Here is a 23,330-nt window from a genome sequence, read left to right as displayed (position 1 = left end):
CTGTCTGCCTGACCACCTACCAACACTACTTCTGCCGTGTATGGACTGAGCCTCAGTTTATTGTCCTTCACCCAGTCCATTTTTGGGTTCAGGCAGCAGTTCAGGACGGCCTCTGCCCCATCACCTCATATTTGCATCAATCTCCCCAAATTTGTTTGATTTACACACCTTTTCTTCACAACTAAGGTGTGTCTGATCAGGAAACTTGCACAAATTGTACTCGGAATCAGGAATATACAAACAGAAACCTGTGCTTATCTGTGAACATTTTCAACAGTCATCTTCTCATGAGAGTGCTCACATTCAGAGCTTCAAACGTGTTTTGCAAGCAAAAATGATATTCTTGTACATCCATGCATATCCCACCTGCACAAAAATGCAGTTTCTACTGCAGAGTTCTTTTTTCCAACAACACAAAATGTATCCAGCTGCACATAAAATACAGCCTGGAACAGTGGGATATAGTAAATCAATAAAACAAGAGGCAGGCAAGTTAGAAAAGCTTGATTATTCCAGGGTACTTAGCAGTATCCAAAAAAAGGCAATTTGGACTGCTGTTGACATGGAGTGAAGCAAGGAATTACTGCTTTGTAATATTTCCTGAAATGAACTTGTAATTACAAGTAGTCTATATGCTATGTACAACTACCCAAAAGAACCTAGAACCAAAAATTGGGACAGTATTTAAATTTGGCACTTGTGTGAAGGATCTGCAAAGTATATATTTGCATTAATTTCTTAGGATGATAGCAGACAAATCAATATATTTCACATATATTAATTGTTTCATTAATTTCATGGTCGCTAGCTTTACTTTTTAGATTTTGAAAAATTGGAAAATTGGAAGGGTAAACTCAGCATAGATAACTTGGAAAAGAGCACAATAAGTATGTGCTAGTTTAATCTGAATGTTGAAAGCACTTAACCTAGATCAAGATGGGTCAGTAGTGGCTACCTGATGGCCTACATCTCTTTCTGAAAAAACCAACACACACATGTTTGCATGGCCATAGGCTGCCTTCTTCAGAAAGGAGATGAAACAGCTCCATTGCTGAGCATCGTGAGGACCAAAACAGACTTCTTCCTGGTGTTTGGGCTCTACACAGCTGAGCAGTGTTGCCTGCTGCCTTAGTTAGGCATGGACAATAAAGCTGGAAATCCACCGCATATCTGGAAGTAAGGATGTTTGAGAAATCCTCAGAGGATTCGAGTAAGTTCAGATTTCTATGAATCTGAACTGCAGCTTCCACGGTAAACTTTTTCCTGAATCACATGGATTCTCCAGACTTTTGGACCACTTTTTCACTTGGGGCAAGAATAGAATTCTGATCCAAAAGAACCTGATTCTGTTGGTGTGCAACTGATGGAACAAAAGACACTTGACAATCCACAGGGCACAGCAGAACAAAATCCATACATTCCTACCTGGAAGCAAACACTGAAAGAACAAAACCTTATAAAAGTAGTGGCTCTCCTTGACTGAATGACCTTGTTTAATGTCCTCCATGCCATTCGCCCTTCATAGCTGATCAGCCAATTCCATTTATCATGATAATTAGGCAGCATCTTGCCAGTTCAATCAGGCTCAATTACTTTAGGCCTCATTAGTGACTGACATTCTGTAACAAGTGCATCTTTTGAGTGAACAAGGTCAGATAAAGTAAAAACATAGTGACAGCAAGCACATTAACAATACACATTGTCCTCAGTTGCAGACTGCTTTGCCTTAGAGTTCAGAAACACTGAGATGATTTTTATTACCCCTCTTTTCAGATAATTTATTTCACCTTCACCCTTCACCCTTCACTGTTCAAACATGAAGAAGTAAATATCTTTGGAATTACATAGCGTGCACACCTTTCTATTTCTCCTTTTCCTGTTCTTCAGCTGACGCACTTGAGGAGTAGATAGTTGTCTGGCTGTGACAAAGGACTGGGTGAATGGGTCACAGAATGAAGCTCAGCCCAGACCAGATCAACATAACATTAGTGTGAGGTGGGGCTATTCCACCTGTTCTGCATGAAGTTGCACTCCCCATGAAGAAGCAGGTTCATAGCTTGAGGCTTCTCCTAGAGTTGTCTGTATCAATGGAAACTCAGGTGACCCGAGTGGCACGGAGCGCCTTCTAACGACTTTGATTGGGGTTCCAAGCTATGGCCCTATATGGACAGGGATAACTTGACAAGTTGTCTATGCACTGATAACCTCCAAGGTGGGCTGCCATTCTCTGTGGGGCTTTCACTGAAGAAGATTCAGAAGCTGCAGCTTGTGGCAGCCAGACTGATCGCAGGGACCAGAAGTTCTGGGGTTCTGTCCCACTGGCACTGGCTGCCTGGACCTTTCTGAGCACAACTTAAGGTCTTGGTTTTGACCTACTCACCAGCCGCCCACCTCTGATGCATTCCATCATGCTGCTTTTACACATAGGCAGGTGGGAAAATACAGAAAAAAGGACTCCACTGAATTCTATCGGATGCTGCACCTGTGGTGAAAGGGAATTGTTTCTTCTCAAAATATAACACATTTAGCTTATGAACCTAAGATATGTAGTTTATTCTCAAACTTCAAACCTATGCCTTCAGGTGAGTCTATCCCCACCCAGATGAGGCACAACATCCTGCATCCAGTCAGAAGAACCACTCACTAATGACTCTACATTTAAGAATTATGTGCAAGAGTCTTGTCATTAACATGTAACTTCTTCTGCAGTCTTTGCCTTCTACAGATCTGATCTACAGCTGTCTCCATATTTCATCAATCTGTCAGAGCAATCGATTTCCCTCTGTTTTCTGCTATATTATGTGCATAATGTACTAAATAAAGTTTGGTACCAGACTCTAAATGAGATCTTAAATGAGATTATTTTGAAGGTTTTAGCACAGTTCCAGGCCAATAGTAGAGGGGGGGAGGGTGAAAAACATATGCAATGCACTGACATGACATACTTTTTTGTATGCATGATGAGGAAAAGCGTTGGAACTGATCCAGCGTTGACATCAAATTGATAGCCACCTTTAAGAAGCTGCCTGTTCGTCTAAGACTTTGAATTTGCTGGCAGATGGTAAGACTGTGTGGGGAAAGTGTCTGTGAAATTGTCTATAATATACCATGGATGCATGTAAAGGAAAGAGAGCAAAGGAAAGAAGGAAGAGACTAGTGGACAAACAGAAAAGAGAAACAGTTTGTGCCACTTTGTCTAAAGCTGATTATTACAAAACTTTTCATATAACCAATAGAAGAGAATCCTTGGGGGAAAGGGGTAAATTTTGCATTCGCTGTGCTAGGAAAAGATCATCAGAATACCTGATATACCAGGAAAAGATTAATGCCAGCCAGATGAAGAATATTAATGAATTCCTACCTTTTTAAGTGTTTGCTGATACATGACACGAAAGATACAAAAATAAATAAGTAGCAAGAGACTCGGTGTTGTGCAGAGGTTAAGAACACAGGACTGGAACTCAGAAACACAGGCAAGCTGGGTCCTAGTCCCTGCTGAGCCATGGAACCAACTGGGTGGGGTTGGACGACTCACACAATCTCAGCCCAGTCTACCTCACAGGGTTGCTGTTGTGGGATAAGGGTGAGAGCAGCAGGAGGACAGTGATATAAGCTGCTTTGAGACCTTTAAAAAAGAAAAAAAGTGGAATATAACTAACTAATAAATAAATAAATTGCTTACAGTCATTAAGTTGATGCATAAAAGAAAACGTTTAAGTTTATTTTATTTCCATTGATCTCTAGGAATATACTCTAGAGCAAACAAAGGCTGCCCACTTTCTCTTTCTTCGGTTTCAGTGCACAATTGCTCTTCAATTATGAATTAACATTACATACCATAACGTTCTTTTCCAATTCTTAAAAAACAAAACCAAACCTAGTTTGCTTGTGCATTTCCACCTTCAAAGCCTGTGGTAAATATTTTATTTAGTGGTATATCATGAAAATGTCTGATTCTAAGAATAGAACTCAATGTAAGTCCAACTGAGAGTTATTTCTGACAAATCTCATTTATTTCAATGGATCTGCTCTAAATTGGACTTACATTAGATAACATTGTAAAGGCATAAGCTAATGCTCTCCATGCTCTGTACACATAAACACTTCTTATATTTTTACACTTGTATTTAATATGCAAAATAGATTTTTTATTTAAGTTTCCAGCACTTCCATGTAGCATTACTGTATATATTTCTTATCTCTTTCAGTGTACAGTACCCTTGAAGCAGAACTGAAGAAACTGAATTGCAGAATTGCTATTGCAATGTTTAATGAAATCAATGTTCTTGTTGTAGAAATAAGAGATGTTGTTATAAGTCATTTAAAAATCATTTATCTTTAGTGCAACATTGTAATATTTATAGGGATTAATCAGGACCTTATGTGTGTGAATGACACACCGAAGCCACACTGAGAACTCCTAACATGCTGTTGAGTTGTTCAAGGGGATTTGTTTTCAGAGTAACTTGTGCTGTGCAAAACAACAGAATGACTTGGGCATGGCTTGTTGAAAAGGTCTACAGAGCCACCAAACCAGAGTGTCGAAAAACCCGGTCACTCCAAGCATTCTTGCCAGGGCCACTTCCTACCTTCATTCTCCCTTCTCTGTCACCATCTAACCTTCCCCCAATACATCACTGCCAGTGTACATAGCAACACCTCCTTTACCACCTTTGTGCAGATTTGTGTAAATTTAATGTTTTTAAAGATGTTGGGGAGACTTGTAAAAATTCACAATAGCTCCTGCACTGGAGCAAATTAGCATAAACCTCCCCAAAAATTCTTTAAAACTCAAATATGCACAAGTCTCCCCAAAGGTTTAAAAAAAATGCAAAATGCAAGATCAAATGTATTCCACTAAGGAGTGGATTTGGGGTCATCGGGCCCTCCGAGTGGGCTGCTGAGGTTGGACTGCAAAGGCCTATAGGAGAAACACCAGGAGAACTAAGGGGGAAATCACCATGCTATGGAGCAACTGATTTCTGCTGTAGGTAAAATGGGTTAGTAAGCAAACACTGAACCCACCATGACTTGCTTTCAGGTTCAATTATCATGATGTGCAAACTAGCCTACTGTGTGAGGCCATAAATTGTGCTTGTTCACACCCTGGAAGAGTGAGTGTTTGTTTTCAATTGGTCTTAACAAGAATTTCTTTATATTCAGAAGAGAAAGAATCTGAATCAAAAATCATTGTTGAGAAAAACTGAAATTGACAGGATCACCCATCCAGGACCTTGTGTGCTTATCCCCTAGAAACAGGGATGCAATTTCCTTTGTATTCAGCTACCGCTGGTGCTGCACTAGGGTTGTCACTTACTTGTTTCCCCCTGAGAAGCTCCTTGTCTTTATGTGGCTTGCAAGTACAACCTGGTTTTCTGCACTCCAGATGGAGCTGTCCCCAGTGAATCCAGCTTGTGCAGATGGGTGATCGTGTTTTTTCAAGTTGTTTTTGGTAGGAATTCAGCAGCCTTCACAGATGAATTTCTTTTGAGAAAGAAAAGCACTTGACATGAAAAAAGGTAATGTAGGCAAAGGTGAAACTGACAGATTTGCCCATCGCTACTTATCAGCTAATTTTCATGGATCACATTTTCCTTGGTTCTTCAGGTCCAACTCTAGATAGGAGGATGGAGTACCTCAGGGGAGGTAAGGTCCCTCCTTGTCCTGGCCCTGTGCTACAAAGATGAGCTGCTTTACCAGAAAGGTCCTCCTGTGTGTAGATCCATATTTGTCTATTGTTAGCACCAGTGTTTTATTTATTACATTTATATCCCACCTTTCTTCCATCATGGAGCTCAAGGTGGTTGCATGGGATTCCCAAGTGGTTTCTTCTGCAAGAGTAGCTAAAAGTTCTTCACTTCAGCAAGAGGACTGCCTCACAAGCCTTTGGGTCATGTCCAAAAGTAGCTTCTCTCTTTCCTGACAAATGTCTGAATTGCTCACAAAACCTCAGGAACCCCAGATTCAGTATGGAAAGATTTGAAGGAAAGCTGGATTTGCCTCAGGCATCCCCTGAATCTCTCCAAAGGTACTGCTGAGGTTCATACTTTTACATACTTTCTACCACAGAAACTTGCCAAAAGGTTTGCTGTACTTTGCAATATTTGAGACTCCTACTGCAAAGTCTAAAGTGCTATGCTGCATAGGAGATAACATTGCATTTGGTATATATTATTTCAACTATTTAGAGGTAGTTGATTTTCTATGTATGTTTCAGGATTTTTATCATAATTCTTTTAAAGAAAAAAACAGCATTTTTGCTAGCACATTCATTTTTACAGGAATAGCTTGACTGGCTACTTAGCTAAGGCAAATGCTAGCCAAGTTAACTTTTATTTTGCATGATAAATCCATTTTTTCCTCATTCTACTTATCAATACTACCTCATTTTACTTATCTACTATATCATTTTTTCTCCAAAAACCTTCTACTTTTGACAATTTCATATCAGGATGCATTTTACCCTTGCCTTTCTCCCCATGCTATATACAGTTCTTTAATTACTTCCTTAATTTCTTGATCAATATATACCTTCATAAGAGCAATTATTTAGAGTGATTAACCTTATAACTTGCCAGACGCCCATATATACGCAATAATTCTTGAAATTCTTCACTTACATAATTCCTTTAAAAAATAAAATTAAAAAGCTCCTACCTTCTATGTAGTGTGATACTTGGTCTTACTTTTTCAGTGCTTTGGGTCAAATGATACTGTGAAAGCTCCTGGAGCAAGTGGAAGATGCTGTCATAAATGGAAAAGGAGCGGGAAGGCCAGATACTGAAGATGAAACTGAAATACTTTGTCCACCTAATGAGAAGAAAGGACTCACTGGAGAAGATCCTAAAGCAGGGAACGATTGATGGCAAAAGAAGAAGGGGACGGCAGAGGATGAGGTGGCTGGATGGAGTCGCTGGAGCAGTTGGTGTGGGCTTGGGTGGACTCTGGGGGATGGTGGAGGATAGGAGAGCCTGGAGGAATGTTGTCCATGGGGTCGCAATGGGTCAGGCATGACTTTGCGAATAACATAATATAATATAACCAGGTTGGGGAAGGCTGATTTAGAATTATGCAGAGTTGTTCAAGAATACATTCCCCCCCACAAAAAAAGACAGAAACAGAAAGATGCACTACATTATATGTCTGGGATGTTATCACAGACCTCTCACAATTTCAGGATCATGTCCTGTATGTCTTACGCATCTACCATTCCCCAGTCCTTAAAATATGGCCCCTCCAAACTCTTTAAACTGCCAGAGGCTAGAGGCTGTAAATGCTGCTCGAGACTTCCAGATACTGTGGGCAATTACTAGGATTTGTAAAATGCTTTTCTCCTCCATACTGGAGGTGATGTCTTCGTTTAAAACTTCCTGAGGACACTATGCATGTGCAGGCTGCCAGAGCATTCTGTTCCATCCATTCCTTTGTTTTTCCCCCTCCTCCCATGGCCTAAATCACAAATACAAGTATTGGCATGAGTAAAACACTGCAGAAGCGGAATCATGATGTCATTGTGCCTATGACTGTACCAAGTTGCAGCTGAATATTGAAAAAGCTTGATTTGATTGTAGGTATAATCAAGCTTGATGTATTGCCTGTTCTTAATGAGCATGTGCGCAATGGTAATACAGAGGAGGGTTAAATAAAAGGAAAAAGGTATATAAAAGGACAAACATGATAGCTGTAGCAAACTGCACATGGCTGCATTTTGGAAAGAACTCTCCATGAAACTGAGATTCAGGAGGCTTGAAATGCTGGACAGAACAAACCGAAAGAAGAATATGGAATGGAGAGATCAGCTCTTCTCTAATCAAACTGTTTTCCAGAATACACCAATAAAAAAACTGGGACTGTTAGGCTGTAATAGCCACCTTTTTAATGGGAGGAATAAGATTGCCTCTTTTGCTACAAAGCTCAGAGAGGTGATTTCAAAAGAGGTAAGCCTAGCTTCTGTGCTAAGTAGCCCTGATATGGGGATCATGAGCAAAGCTAACCCCAGGGGAGAATGTTTGCACATAATTATGTTGTTGTTATATTCTCTGATAAGAATTCAGCTCTAGAGGGGGATGAATTTAGACTGCAGCACAATGCTGTTGTCAAATGGATTGGGAAGGATGTCTACTCACATGAAAGGGAAAGGACTGCCTTAACACATAGGGGAGGAGGTGCTTGGTGAATTGTGGGCATGCTGACAATGCCAGGCAGCAGGCAGCTGTTCAAGAGCATACACATTACATAATGCATCAACAGGCACTGAGGAGAGGCACACAGAGCCAGAGTGATCATGCTGCTAGACTGCAAATATATCTATGTGGTTGACATTCAAATATTTAAAACCAAGGCGAGTTCTCCTCCCATCCCAAAGCAATGGGTCCATTTCTCTGGCTTTCCTTAGTCTGCTTCATAAATAGAGCAGATCCAATATTATGCATCTTTCTGATGGTTGTGCATTTGTAGTTCACATGTTACGGTAACACAACAGCAGGGAATTTGTGGAAAAGAATCACCCTGCAATCATTGCACTTCAGGTTTGCAATGCACCTTGAGGCTTATACAGCAGAGTCCAAGGGGCGACTACCACTAACTGAATGCATGTGTGCTAGGGTAAACACTGTTTAGCACAAAGCCAGCAAGGCTTGCTGGAGTAACAACTTTTCCCAGAAAACCCATTGCCCTGGTAAGCACTAATGGTTTTGTGCTAAAGTCGTGTCTCTGTGTGATATTTATATGTTCAAGTGCTCGCTAAAATCATGGTGGATCATACACCGTCAGAAATCTTTCTATTTTTGAGAAGAGTTTTATAAATAGGATCTTCTGGTTCATAGTTGCATCGCCTTGAATGACCAAATCAGGACTACAAAGCATTCATTTTGTGAAATTGCTGTATTTACATTAAGTTTCTCTGCTGAACCATACTTACAAAATTATAGTTTCTGTTCTATCAAAAGGAGCTTTTTGGACTTTCCCCTTGATGGTTTGATTTTGTTCATTATTTGTACATGAAAAAAGTGTTCTGCCTCTGAGAGGGAACATTTTCCTCAGCAAGACTTTACCCCTTGGTAGTAAAATAAAAAGAGAGTAAGCTTGCAAAATTACTTAGAATATTCAAGGCCTAAATTCTGACCACAGAGACATTTTCAAAATGATATCAGAAGAGACACGAAAATATTTTGATAGGGTCACTTTTATCTCCCCAAAATTATGCATTTCTTATTTAATTGAATTAACTTCAAAATCCTTTCATCCTTCAATAACATACCCAAAGGAAATAATGTCTTAGCATGCTTACTGTATACTATATACAGTATATTACATTTTCATTCAGGTCCTGGCCACCATTTCTTTGTGATAAAAGATACAAGGAAAACCAAGGTTGCAAGGTTTTTGCTAAATGATACTCTAGGATCCCACTGGTGTCAGACTGTGAACTATTACCTTGGTATGCAAAAATACACTCTGTTCCTTAGAGCTATGAACCCTCATAAAGCTCTCCAATTTCTTTATGGGCATTGAAACTGGGGGCGGGGGAATATTTTGATGAATTTCTGCAAGGGGAGAAATAATTCTCCAGCAGCTTGTTGGGAAGGGTTCACCATCAGTACAGCTACCTGCCCCCCCACCCCTGCATGAAGCACACACATTTTTTTTTTTCCTTCTGCAGGAAAAGCTATGCTGACAACTTCCATGGTGCCCCAGCCCTCGATGGGAAGAGGGTGGGGGCAATGGCAGGATCCATAAATATATGGTGGAGAAAATGCAGAAATAATTCTGCTGGGTAGCCTTTATTATGGGGGTGTGTTTGTCCATGTGCAGACCGGGGTTCTACACACTCACACATGTAGAACAGGGTAACAAGAGCTGCGACGGGGAGTCGGCATTATCACCCAATTACACCATTCCACTCTTCCTTATCTATACGATCCTTCCTTGTTCATTTCCAGGCCCAATTCAAAGTGCTGCTCATGACCCATAAAGCCCTACATGGCTTGGGAGCTAGCAGAAATGTTTTCGCACCATTGTGTGGTTTTAATTGTTGTGAACCAGCCAGAGGGTTTTTGCTATTTGGTAGTATAGAGATGTAATATGTAAATAAATATATTACTGGCTAGTAATGGCCTCTAACCTACCTGTGCCCTAGGTCACTTCCTCTAAGTGGCCTATTATTATTATTATTATTATTATTATTATTATTATTATTATTATTATTTGAGAGCCACCCACTGGCATCATGCTCTCTGGGCAGCCATTACAATAATAAATGCCAATAAAATGACATTAGAAAAAATATGGAAGGAAGCTGGAAGGTACACACATTTGTGACATTTCCGGCTTGCCCTGGAGAGGCTCACCTGGAGCACTCAGTAATGGCTATTGGATGCCAGCTCCATGGCTAAGTGGGGACTAGAACCCGGATCGCCTGAGTCCCAGTTCCATGCTCTTAACCACTACACCACACTGGCTCTCTAATTAAATCTAATACATACATACATACATGCATACAAGATCTCAGATAGGACCTGATCTTAGATAGGAATTATCTATATATACAAGTTGGGGACTACACCAAGAGAATCCACAATCTGTTCCACTGGATACAAACACTCGAGACTGGTACTCAGATGGAGAGAAAGCCTAGAGATGGAATTCCTATAAACCACAGTAAACTTCTTCCCACCTATCTACCAAGTACCCAAAGGGACACAGCTAGTGAATGTTCACTTTCAAAGAAATCATGGTCAAAAGAGCTTTTATTTTGTATTCATTTGGCTTTTAGCAGCACTGCAACCAGATTGGAGAACAAAGGAGCTACCAGGAACCAACCAGCTGGGAGAAGAATTAGAAGATGGAAAGGAAAGAATTGTCAGCTGCCCTCATAACCCCGCAGGACCATACATTTCCTGAGCTGTGACCAGTGACAGGGTCATCCTAATCTCCTAGTAAATTTCCCAGACACACAGCAATATTTATAAAACAATAAAGACCCCCCAGAAATTGCTTTATACTTAAGGGCAAAGCTATACTGTTTGTAAATTAGCTTAATAATGGAGAATGGTGAATGTAATGGTGAAAAATGTTATATAGTCTGGACTTCACCCATGTCTATCAATATTAGCTTATTTCCATAGTGTCACTCATGATTGATACTGTTAATTTTTCTCTCCTGTATTTATATTAGATATTGTCACTCATAACATTTATCATAAAACGTAATTGTCACACAAACAGAAAGGCCCTTTGCCAAACTTTTCATTCAAAAATATAATTATACACATACCCTGCTGTTAATGGCACTGGTTTCTAATTATTTCAAAATGAAGCCATTATTCATAAACTTTGAGCTTGTGACATGGCACATAGATATTTACCATAGATGGCCTTTATTACAGAATTTATCATTTCAATTAGAGCCCTTTGTTCCCACAGGCAGATGTGTTTCTCACTTCTGCTTTTGCTCCAAGGCTCCTCATTCAATTGATCCCTTGTGTGAAATGTTTTGGGGATCAGATTGGTGGACACACAGTTTCAAGGCATAAAAACATGGTGTTCCTAAATGCTGAAACAATGGCACTGTTCATGCACAATGAACAATAGATGAAGCACCGGCAACCACATTGGCTGGAAATTCCTTGCTAAATCAGCAGCTACCTGCTATTGCCTTGAACTGCAAGAATGTGGAAGGCTGAGAAGTCCTGTGTAGAAAAGCTGTATCTATACTCCATTTCACCATGATGGAGATATATTTATAAGAATAAATTATCAATTAAGACCAATGTCATTCTTTGGACAAGGCATCAGAGGATCAATCAAGGATGATCTCAAGGTCTGCTCCTTGCCATCCTGTTCTGGTTCTCTATGAAGCTTTTTCCATGCACATGTATTTTTGGATATATCATTCAAATGAACACATCTTTTTGTACAGTTCTTCTGCACATTTTGTACACATAAACCAAGAGTGTTTGCGTGCATTTTAGAATTGTGTGCAGTTTTCTTTGTGCATGTTTCAAATGTGCATGTTGTCAAACACTTAAAAAAAATATTTCACAGAGCACATCACAGCGCAGAAATGAGCATATTTCCAACAGTAGGTTCTGGTTCTGGGAACTCTAAGGGCTAAGTCTATTCCTGTTCTCTTTTGTAGAAGCATTTTCTGCCGTCAACAGATAAATAAAATGCAGAAATTCTGCAAGTAAAACTCTTTCCAACATGGAAATACTAGCTTAAGGAAAACCTTTTGTGACTCAGGAGTTGTTGTACCAAGATAAAAATAATCATAAACTTTTCACAATGTGGCATATAATAGTGACAGCTCTCTAGTGGAAAGAGAGAGAGAGAGTGCGAGAGAGAGAGAGAGAGAGAGAGAGAGAATTTTAAAGAAAAGAATGGTTGGATGTTTTGATACGCCACTACTATTCCTCAAAGTCTTAATGAAGTGGAACACATAATAAAGTACAGAGCAAAGTGGAGAAAGACTGACTTTCAAACGTTCTAAGAATACTTCAAATCAATGTAGCCTGCACTGAGACTCTCAAGGTAAGATTAATCTTTGCTTTCAAAAATCTTTCCCTTTTTTCCAAAGGTGTGTTTTTCTTTATAATTCTTTTATCTAGGTCAAACTGTTTAAGCCTCAGCTAGTTCCTAAGCTTTTGGGACCTAAAATCCATATTTAGACACTGCAGTAAAAGCAGCCTAGGCCTCCTCCCCCTCCCCCTCCCCCTCCAGAGCTCAATAGCACTCTTACTGAAATCAATGGCAAATACAATCGCTGAAAACCAGGACATGTTAATGCCTGCAAATGAGAATGGGGAAATGAATTCCAAGACTTGCTGCTGAGTTGTGTGTGTGTGTTCATGTAGCAGAACCAGTTCAGAACCACAGGAAACATTTCGCATACTTACATATCTTCTGTCACTGGGCATTATAGAAATTCATCATCATTATCTAGCATGTGCGGTTGGTCATCCCAGAGTTCTTCCTCCTTTTAACAGCCCTGGAAGAGGGAGGTACAAATAGCAGCTCTAGCTCATTTATTTAACTATTTGATTTCTGTAACCCCCCCCCCCATAAGCCCAGAATGGCTCTCTGGGCAGTTCACAGAGTCAAAAAACCAAAAGGCCAAAATAAAATGCCAAATAGCAAAATCACTAACATTAAAATCGAACAAACATCATATTGCATCTCTGAGCCTCTCTTTTCAGCGGTCCGTCATTTCTGCCTGCGGGCAAAACCGATGTCCTGCTTTCTGGTCAAATGAGGCACTGAAGGAGTCCACCAGGGAGCATTTTGAAATATGTTGAAATAATTTGCTATTTTATTCATCCCCTTGCTTGCACACTTCTTTCAGGGTCATGTTTTCCATGGATGGGAGTAGGTCATAAGGAGCAGAAGAGATGGGGCAACCTTCCTCAATGGCATCAAGGTTCACAAGACCCAAGAAATCTTACAGACTGACCCCATTCAGATCAACTACACCAAATTATAACTGAATCAGCCTAGAAACTTCTCTGATATTTGCAACATGGATTCTACACATAAGGTTTTCTGAAATGATGCATTTCCTATAAAAGAAAGTAGTTCTGCTTATGCAAAGCAAGGCGCTCAATATTTGCTTTTGTACTCTGTACTAGAGTGTTAGACTCAGAAGATCCAAGTTCCAGTCCCCAGTCAGGTGTGATGCTCACCAGGTAACTTTGGATAAGTCCTGAACCTTCAAACTAACCTACATTACAGGGTTGCAGTTGTGAGAATAAACTAGAGTTAAGGAGAACCTTGTAAGCCACCTTGGGTTCCTTGCAAGAGGAAGAAAGACAAGGTATAAATGTAACAACAGTAGGAGTCCTAATAGTAATAGGAACAATGCCTATTGCAAACTCCCATGTTTCAGGCCCCCTATAGCACCCCATGACCATTTTTCTTGCCCCTATTGTCGCCTGCTGCCACCAGAGTTTCCACAATAGGCACAAAGAACTGATGGCTTTCCTTGAAAAGAAGGTGCATGGAGAATGTGTATCCTGAGATGGACTGGGCAAAATGGTAACGTCAAGTTTTACTGTTATTTTTATTTATCTTAGTAAGGAACTTTCAGTATTAGAAATGAGTGCTTGCACAAAATTTCATTAAACAGTTGAATATGTAGCTCTATCTATAATCATACCGAGATAGAGGTGAATATCTACCATCCATCTATGACTCATAGATGTATACATTTTGGTGCAAAAAAGAAAAGAAAAAGGGAGCCAAGAGCCCTAACATGAATATGGAGATGGTATATTAAAATTCACAAGGGGCTGTCAACAGAGCTGATGCAAACTCTTATTTGCCAGAAATACATGATGATACTGCAAGCTGGCAAAGATGAAAACAGCTTGGGAAAGCTCTTTAGGGTGCTATTTCATCCTTCCAAATGTTAAACAAGCTGTCTCTTACCGATTCAATGCAACTTGAAACTACAGCAGCTCTAGACAGCCTTGCCAAGGTGTTTTACAAAACATGATGAACAGCCCTTCGACCCCCAGTCTCCCAACTTGACTCCGACTAAGATTTTAAATGCCACTGTAGCTCTGCCAAAGTTATGTTTCCTGTTTGGGGAATGTGTTTTAACTGGAAAGGCATTAAGTATGTATTCATGCTCAGTCTAGCACTCATCTAGAAAATTGGCAGGATCTTCTCATATCTCGGAAAGGGTATCATACACAAAAGCCAAAATTCCTTGCATATAAGAGTTACAGTTTGCCAGCATTCAGTATTGCTAAGGAATGGGTTGAAGACCACTGGCATTATCAGGATTAGATGAGGCCTGAACGGCACTAGCACTCGGCTTTCATGTCCAGGGGTGAGTGCTGAGTGACTCCCTCTGGCTCACCATGAAAACAAACTGAAGCTCAAAATATTCCCAGCAAAGGTCCTTTTGGCAGGGGCGGGGGAGATCCAAGCATTATTTGCATTTGTTTGTTTGTTAGGCAAAATTTGCAGATTGATTGACTGAAATCCAACAAAGTACGGAGGATGCAAACTCCATTTCAAACTATGTCCAATTTCAAATATTTGGAATAGGGCCTGACTTCGTGAATGACGGGAATTGCATTTCATGTTCCTCTGCATCTAAGGCTTGAACCATTCTGATTATGAACAGAGGAGCATAAATTCATGTACAGAAGAAATAAATCCCTTAAACTTTCTAATCCAGTGGCTATCAACAAATCTCGTGGTAGTTAATTCCATAAGTTAATTTGCATAGGAAAGCATATTTTTTAATATCCTGAATTTGCTGCCAATAAGTTGCACTGGAAGAACAGGGCTTTTAAAAAAAGACTTGCCATACCAAGAGACTCAGCCTTGTTTCTGCTGTGACTAGTGAACTCCAGTTGTTCCAGTGTCAATGGAATAATGCATCCACACTGGGTTATAGTCTAAACTTTAAAGCGTGCTTTAAAGTCCAGGGTGCTTCACCCTGACCCACAAACTGGTTCAGCACCATGTGTAGCTCCTAAAATGTCCAGACTCCAACCCAGTCTCACAGACATTGGAGCCACTAACCTCCACTGGTTGTGTGAACTGAGCAAACAACAAAATCCTTTTTGCCTTGGAAGGCATGCAAAGAAATAGCTTAGGCATACAGGACCAGAAGCTGACAGTACATAGGTGTTAACTGCCTTTCTCCTCAGTCACAGGAATGACTTGTACTCAAGATGCCAGAAGCCCAAGAATGCCAACAAGAACACCAGCACCTGCAGATACCACACCCTCAGCCATGGGCTGTCGTTCGACTAGTCACAACTCTAAGGCTAACTTATCTCACAGAGGTGTGAGGATAAAAATGGAGTGGAGAAGAACCTGGGTTCCTCCCAAGAGAAAAAAGGGTGGCGGCGGCAACATGCTAGCTGTTCAGTGAGACACATGTATGATTTGACATGAATCATTGAAGACACAGAGTAACATCTAAGTATATATTGTCTTCCTAATTGCCCTAATGTACACATTGTCCCAAATAAGAAGCTTCTTTCCCTAAGAAGTCAGTCGAATGCACTTTTGAGACCTGTTGATGATGTGCCAGCAGTTTAGTTCCATTGGAGTTCAAGTGGGGTCCATCTGTTCTGGAGAGCCTTATCTTGTCCCCAGCTGCTACTCTATGACAAAGGTCTGTTCCACGATCTAAACCCTTTCTTCTCACACGTTATGACTTGCAGAGGGACTGAGCAGGGATTTCTAGGCTAGGGATTTTACAATGTTGGCTTCTAGATTCTTTGCAGGATTAAAACTGAATCTTTTTGCTCCCCTAGTTTCCCATATCTTCCATACCTTCCACTACATAACCCAAAAGAACTTTGACTATCAGCTGGCATAGAAGTTAAATAAAGAAATAATGCCTAGGTGGTGTTGTGGTGAGGTAGAGCAAAGCAGAATACTTCTGCTACACTGTAGAGAGGTATGCTTTGTTTCACAATTCTCAAAGAGACCACATTTTCCCTAACCTAGAAAATCCATGAAAATTTAAAAAAAAAAAAACAGGAGAGAAAATGGAGGATGACTGTTTCGTATAAAATACCCATTAAAAATCAGTGAGGAATGGTTAATGTGCGATTGATACCTTATTTAGAAACACTCATTTAGATGTGTGGCTAGTTCTGTGTGATATTCTTGTGGTAGCAAGCTAAATCTTTTTCTGGACATTTGATAATTAACATTCCCCTGGTGGATTATGTAGCCCAAAACAGAAATAGTTCCAGATTTTAGATGATCAGTTGTGTTTTGGGCTTTATCTGAGTCTCAGTCTCCCATACGTTGCTTGCATCCATCTTTTCTGCGTCCGTATTTTGTAGCTTTGTGTGTTTCTCACCTGCAACATTCATCTCCACTCTCTGACTTTGATCTGTCCTCCATGCCAAAGCGAATGCTTTTGTCAGCCATGCTGATTAGTTGACTGACAGACAGTTCAGCGCAGAGGCTTCCTGTTGCCTGCCTCAAATAAGCTGCAGACAGTATAGCCTGTGATTTCTGGATTAAGGGGGCAAGAGACAGTGGGACTGGGAAAATTGTGTGGGTGGGAAGCTTCATATTATCTGAGTGGGAAGTATCCACAAGACTGGTGCAGGTGGGAGGACTTAGGTCTCCAGTAGCATGTGCCTGACAAAGGAAATATCAGGTTTGAACTCCCATCAGCAGCCTCCTCATAGCCTGCCACACTGAATTAATGTTGGTGTCTTAAGCTTGTGCAAGCTCGCATGATACCTGTCCATTTGAGTGGAGGAGAGAGCTGCTATGGACGGGAGATGTAATGAGCAGAAAGAAAGCAAATGCTTGCACAGACCCAGATTTGGGGATAGATCCAGAGGTGTTGGTGAAACTCTCCAGTTCCTTCTTGCTCCTAAGGAAAGGGAGGGAAGGAAGGAAGGAAGGAAGGAAGGAAGGAAGGAAGGAAGGAAGGAAGGAAGAGACTAAGGAGCCATACTTAATTTTATGTTATCAAAAATGATCTCCTGCCAATGTAGAGCCTACACATATCCCTAGAGTAGCTTACACACAATGAAAGTGCTTACTGTATGTCAGCAGTAGCAAAGCAGACATTAGCAGGCATCAGCGACTTCAGCACATGACTTTGCAAACCAACCTCAAATTCTACAAAACCAACAGCAACAGAAATAGCCTTGCTTGGGAGAGTGTCATTGCCCATCTCTCCCAGCTTCCAATACCAGATGCTACAGATGAAGCAGACTAGAACAACGAGTACCAATTAAGAGCTTTGTCTCCATTCTTTCATTAAAATGCAATGGTACTTTAAAATGTTTAAGAACATCTCAGACAGAAAAAAAATATATAAAGCATTCAACTCATGGCTACTAGCTGCTGATTCTTCTGTCTTTCCTAAAAGCATTTGGCAGTGTGTAATAAAGAATGGAGTCCAGAAGATGCTGTTTAGTGCTGTAGAATTTAGAATCCATTCACTGAATATTTACTTAGTCTTATTTCAGAGAGATCTGGCATCAAAGATAAGCTAACATTTTTTGTGATCTCTTTAAGTGAGTCAAATGGAAAAGCATAAATTTTTACGGATCCTGGGAAGGTGTTCTATTTCTTTAAAAGAAAGCCTATGGTAAAATTACCTTTTGAAAGTTCTTAACCCACTTTAACAATTTTTGGATAATGGTATTTACTGAAAGCTATACAGTAATTAACTTGCTGACCTCAGCCTTATGAGTTTCCTTTTGAGACAGGAATAGAAATTGCATTTATTTACTGCCTTCCTTACTGCATATTCAGAAACAGAGCAAGGTACCTGTGGGTTTGATAATGTTTCCAGCACATTTATTGCTCCTCAGCACTTTCCTTTCTTGGCAGTCCAGCCAAACTCAAAGCTGAGAGTTTGGAATCCAACCAAGTGTGACAGTAGACACCCCTTGCAATGATTTTTTCTGCTTTTGGGATACACCTGCCATGGTTCTGAAGGAAGGCAAAGGTAAGCCAAGACCAATCTGATCTGCCACTTCGTAAGTAGTTCATCTTATGCTCATGTCTCAATAATCATTGCTTACTCAGACTATGGATCCTAGTAAAAGTGCAAAATAGCCCCAGCTTCACCAACCCTATCAAAAGTAACGTGCAGCCATCAGAACATGAAGACATAAATCCAGATGAAGACATAAAGTTTGTTTCAGATGCTATATCTATGGTGATACAATGATACAAGCCACTACATCTTAGCAGAGTGCAAGGGTAGTGAACACATGTACTCAGCTACCATATGGTGATAATTTAAGGGGCTGGTACCAGCCCCATAACTGGCCCTTTGTCTGGATTCTAAGGTTCTGCTGTGCACTCTGGCCAGTGAGTCTATTGGCCAGCTGCATGGAGCCTCCACATTGGTCCACTGCCTTCATCCTGTATCAACACATTGCTTGCAGGGATGAATGTTGGAGGAAGCCAGAACAAATCCACATGGGTTGAGATTTCTATGTGTCAGACCTGAAGGTTCCCCAGTAGACCAGTAGCTTTTCCTGACTCACAGATTCCACAGACCCGCAAATGGTATTTTGTTTTTGTTTTACTTTCTTTCATTTTACACACATTTGTTTATAGAAAAATATGTGCATTTCCCCATGCAGACTATAATGTGTGAATATGCACAAAGGAAGTGCATATTTTGGAAGTGCAAATTTGTGTATATGCACTTGTGCAAAAGCCAGTTCCATCAGTGAGGGGCAGAGGAAATGAAAGGCTTTTGAAAACCTGCAAAATGCAGACAGAATGGATTTAACATTCTTAGGTACATCCTCCCTCTAGGGCCGTCCAGTAAGATGAGCCAACAAGCCCCGTATTTCCTTTTCCACTGAAAATCTTGGCATTGTGTCAGTATAAAATACCAAGGAACACTAAAATTCTTCCAAAAATCGGGAGCCACTGGAGGAAGAGAAACAATACAAATCACTGTCCAGTAACTTCCAGTCCCTGGCAGCCCAAAGGTGAGTTTTATAGATGAATATATTGTGCTCCGTCCCATGCATCCCTTTGCCTTCACCCCTCAATAGTGCTGTCCTTGTACTATTGACGTAATGCTGTATTATTTATATAATTGCTTTTACCCCACTTTCCTTCCAGGATATGGCATACATGTTAGGGGAAGGAGCAGAAAACTCTTCCAGGAAAAAAAAGGCATAGGAAACACCTAGTTACTGCTTTGAAAACACGCGTGCTGTTTGCATGGGAGAAGAATCTGCCAAAGTGCAGTTTTTACAACACCTGGAAAACACTGAAGCTGCATTTTCCCGGAATTCTCCTTTGGAATATTCTTAAGAGCTATATTTTTGTATTGACATTCTCTTGAAAGGTTTTGGATGATGTGGCTGCTTGGGGGGTGACTGGAAAGACCTGCACGGTATGCCAGTGGTGACTGGTGTTGCCTTGAGGATTGATGTAAACAAATATTTAAACTTTCCGGGCTTTTTTCCTAGAGGAGTGACATAGCAGTTATGTTTGTGAAAGGAAATGTGGGAGATCATCATATCCTGAAGTAATAAAAATAATACCACCACCAGAAAGAAATGGTTCTTGTTTAGCCCTTGAGTACCGTTGTCTGGGTCACCACTGCACCAGACATCGTTCAACAAAATATACCAAGTAAGTACCTCAGACTCTGCCTCCTTTCTCATGAGGCCCATATCTTACTGTGACCTCCAATCCTGAGCCTTCTGTGGACAGCAATCCGCCATCAACCACTCCTACAGAACTTCTATTTATTTCAGTGAAGTTTGTGGGCAGTGGCTTGTCCCAGTTATATGAGCCAATTCCATAAGCATTCCCAGCTGCCTGAAAGGGAGTTGCAGCTAAAGACAAAATGGGAAGAAAGATTATTAACGCTGAATTCTTCACTTGGCACAAAGCTCCTAAGCAAAGTGGTCATATTTTTGAAAAATGTTCAGCTCTCAGCGGCTGCTACTGGAAACCATCACAGAAGCTGAAGGAGGGAACCGCTGTGCTTGTTCCAGGAATTTAATTGTTGTTGATCTGCTAGAGAAAGATAGAGCGTCGCTTTGTTTTATGATCAAATGAAGCCAAAATGTATCTACAGGATAAATAGCTACACAATTATTGGAGATTTCTTTAAATATTGCATAATTTAGTAGGAGGAAAGGAGCAAATTGTATTAACTCTATAACACTGGAACCATAATAATTTTGCTCTTCACCCAAACCCCAGGTCACTTGGGGAACCATCACTGCTTCTAAATACTCTTGATAATCCAGCTATATAATTTATAATTCGTTTTCATTTATTTTTAAATGTTAGGGTCACACATTTTTTACTTTGCATGATGAAGATCTTTCAGATTATATTGTCTTGGATCCCAAATACGTGTAGGTGTACCTGGGGAAAGTTTGCTAAGTCCTTCCTTTCTCTGCAGTCTTTCTTTACTGTTCCAGAGGATTTCTGCTTTGGTGTGTGTGTGTGTGTGTGTGTGTGTGTGTGTGTAGCCCTAGTCAGGCATTAGGAAAAGGATGACAGTAAAGATGTAAGAAAAGGGGACATGCTAGGCTCAGCTCCCTCTCCTTACATGTTTACTATCATCATTTTCATAACGAGTGAGTAGAGCTTAAGTATGTGGGTGTGCGCAAATGCACAAGCAAGGGCTACAGTGTAGACATACCATTTAAACAATAATTAATTATTTTTCCTCTTTAAAAAAGCCAGTCACGATGCTTTTCAAACATGTTTGACACATCTTCCAACTTAAAAGTGCCTTGTTTTGTGATGGAAGGTACTTCTGTTGGCGCGGGTGCTTTTGAGGATGAAGGGATACTCAAAGCCCTACTGAAGCACAAACTTAAGCATGTACTTTGTGCCATCTGTCAAACAGTATCTGCAGAGCAGAAAAACTGATTAACAAAAGCAACCAGATGCATGAATTATACTGTGACAAACTGGAATAACGCCAGAAGTGGGAAAGATATCACAGCAAAACAAAATATGCTGTTCAAATACTGTCATTACTTGTCACTGGGGAAAGCAAGCAGTAAGATTGTCATATAACGAGTACTTAAGCATGCAGGAGGAAATGCTAATTTGAGGGCACTTGAACCCACTGTGTTATCTAAGGTAGTGTGGATGTCCAGCCCTGTGGATGCTCTTATTCGTTTATATGTAGAATGTCTGACTCACCCCTCATCCCACCCAAAAGGGACAGAGACAGGCCCTAAGATCAGGTAAAAACAGATAAATGTTAGAAAAATAAAGAAAGAAACATCAACATCCAATTACCTGAAGGCCTGCTGAGAAAGAAAAGAATGCTGGGAAACCTAGCAGAAGGAAGGGAGACTTCTGGGATGTTTTTTACATTTTTATATGAGGTCCACCAGAGACTGCATGTGTGGAAAACACATTCATTTCAGTCCAGAGATGGATCAGAATTTGGACTAGATAAAGAATAAAAAATTAATCGAAAAACCATTTCAACTGGAACAGTTTAATCTTTCTGTGCTCAGACAAGATTGTGGGGTAACGCCCTGTTCTCCAAGGGAAGTACTTACTCATGCAATATTCAAAATAATGTATATAAATGATTCAACATAAATTTGGATTATTCTCAGACGCACTTGTGTATGCACACATTCAAATGATGCAACAGGATTCAGTGTAAGATTCCAAGGGAAGGGCATTCTTATTGACAACTCTTGTTCTGAAAACTGGAGTGCTGTGTAAGCAAAGCAAAGATTTTTTCTTTCTTTGAGAGTCAAGGGGATATATGAAATATTTATTGTGCTGCTAAGAAAAGGATATTCCCATTCATCATCAGGATAGTTGATAAGATGTGCTGTTTCCCAATAACCTTCATGATGAATGAACACATCTTTCATATTAAAATAAATATTAAAAACAATGCTTCCACATCTTGGAGAAAATCTCTCTTCCTCTTTCAGTGTATGTGCCCCTGAGTTATTTAATCAGAGATAAAAGCTGTTGCAGATCCAAAGCTGATTAATACGGATCTCTACCCGTTGTATATAAGCCAAACTTTCTCAAAGATGTGGGTCACAAAGCAGGTTACAATGTGGGTTTGAGGGGACACTCACATAGAATGAGAGGTTGCAAGAAAAAAATGTTCTGGACAAAAGTTTGCACTTACACATATATATTTAGTAGTCAATTAGGTAGACTTTTTACAGGGTCATTTTAAGAAGCATTTTTGCTTGTCTGGCATCTGAAACTGTCCTCATTCGAGGGGGATGGAGATATCTTTACTCGCACATCAACCGTTAAATATAGTTCTCTTTAGTTACTATGTTTCGTTGCAAAGTTGACAAGTTGCCAAAGGACCATTGTTGCAGGTGAGATTTAAATCGGGCCCAAGTTGGGCATACTTATGCTTTTGCGCAGAAAACGTATCAAATATTGTGAAGGGCAGGAACTGCATGGACTCTGTAGTGCAAGTTATAACTGTTTGCAGGAACAGTACTGAAAAATCTCAGGGCTTCAGTGCAAATGGCAAAACAAAAGGCACAGATTTGCATATGCTAATTTACACATGCTTTAAAGTCTCCCAGCTTATATGTCTTTAAAGAACCCTGTCTCCTAACCCTGTTTACCTTTTATAAAAAGGTATGTTTGGACAAGGGAGAGAATGGTATTTGATTTCAGTGGGCAAGAAACCTCAGGAGGAACAAATTAAGGGGAAGGCAACAGGAGGTTATGCACTTATGGGCAAAAATCCAGCTAATCCAGGGGATCAGATGCATTGGAGAGGCCTCCTGTCCCTCTACCACTGGCGCCCCCTGTACCATTGCAGCCAGTGCCGAGGGCAGCCGGGCAATGGGCTGGAGGGCTTCAGGAGATCCCATGTTCCA

Source organism: Varanus komodoensis, unplaced genomic scaffold, assembly GCF_004798865.1.
Source record: "Varanus komodoensis strain SLA01 unplaced genomic scaffold, ASM479886v1 scaffold1, whole genome shotgun sequence".
Taxonomy (NCBI): domain Eukaryota; kingdom Metazoa; phylum Chordata; class Lepidosauria; order Squamata; family Varanidae; genus Varanus; species Varanus komodoensis.
Note: the sequence above shows the minus strand (reverse complement) of the source record.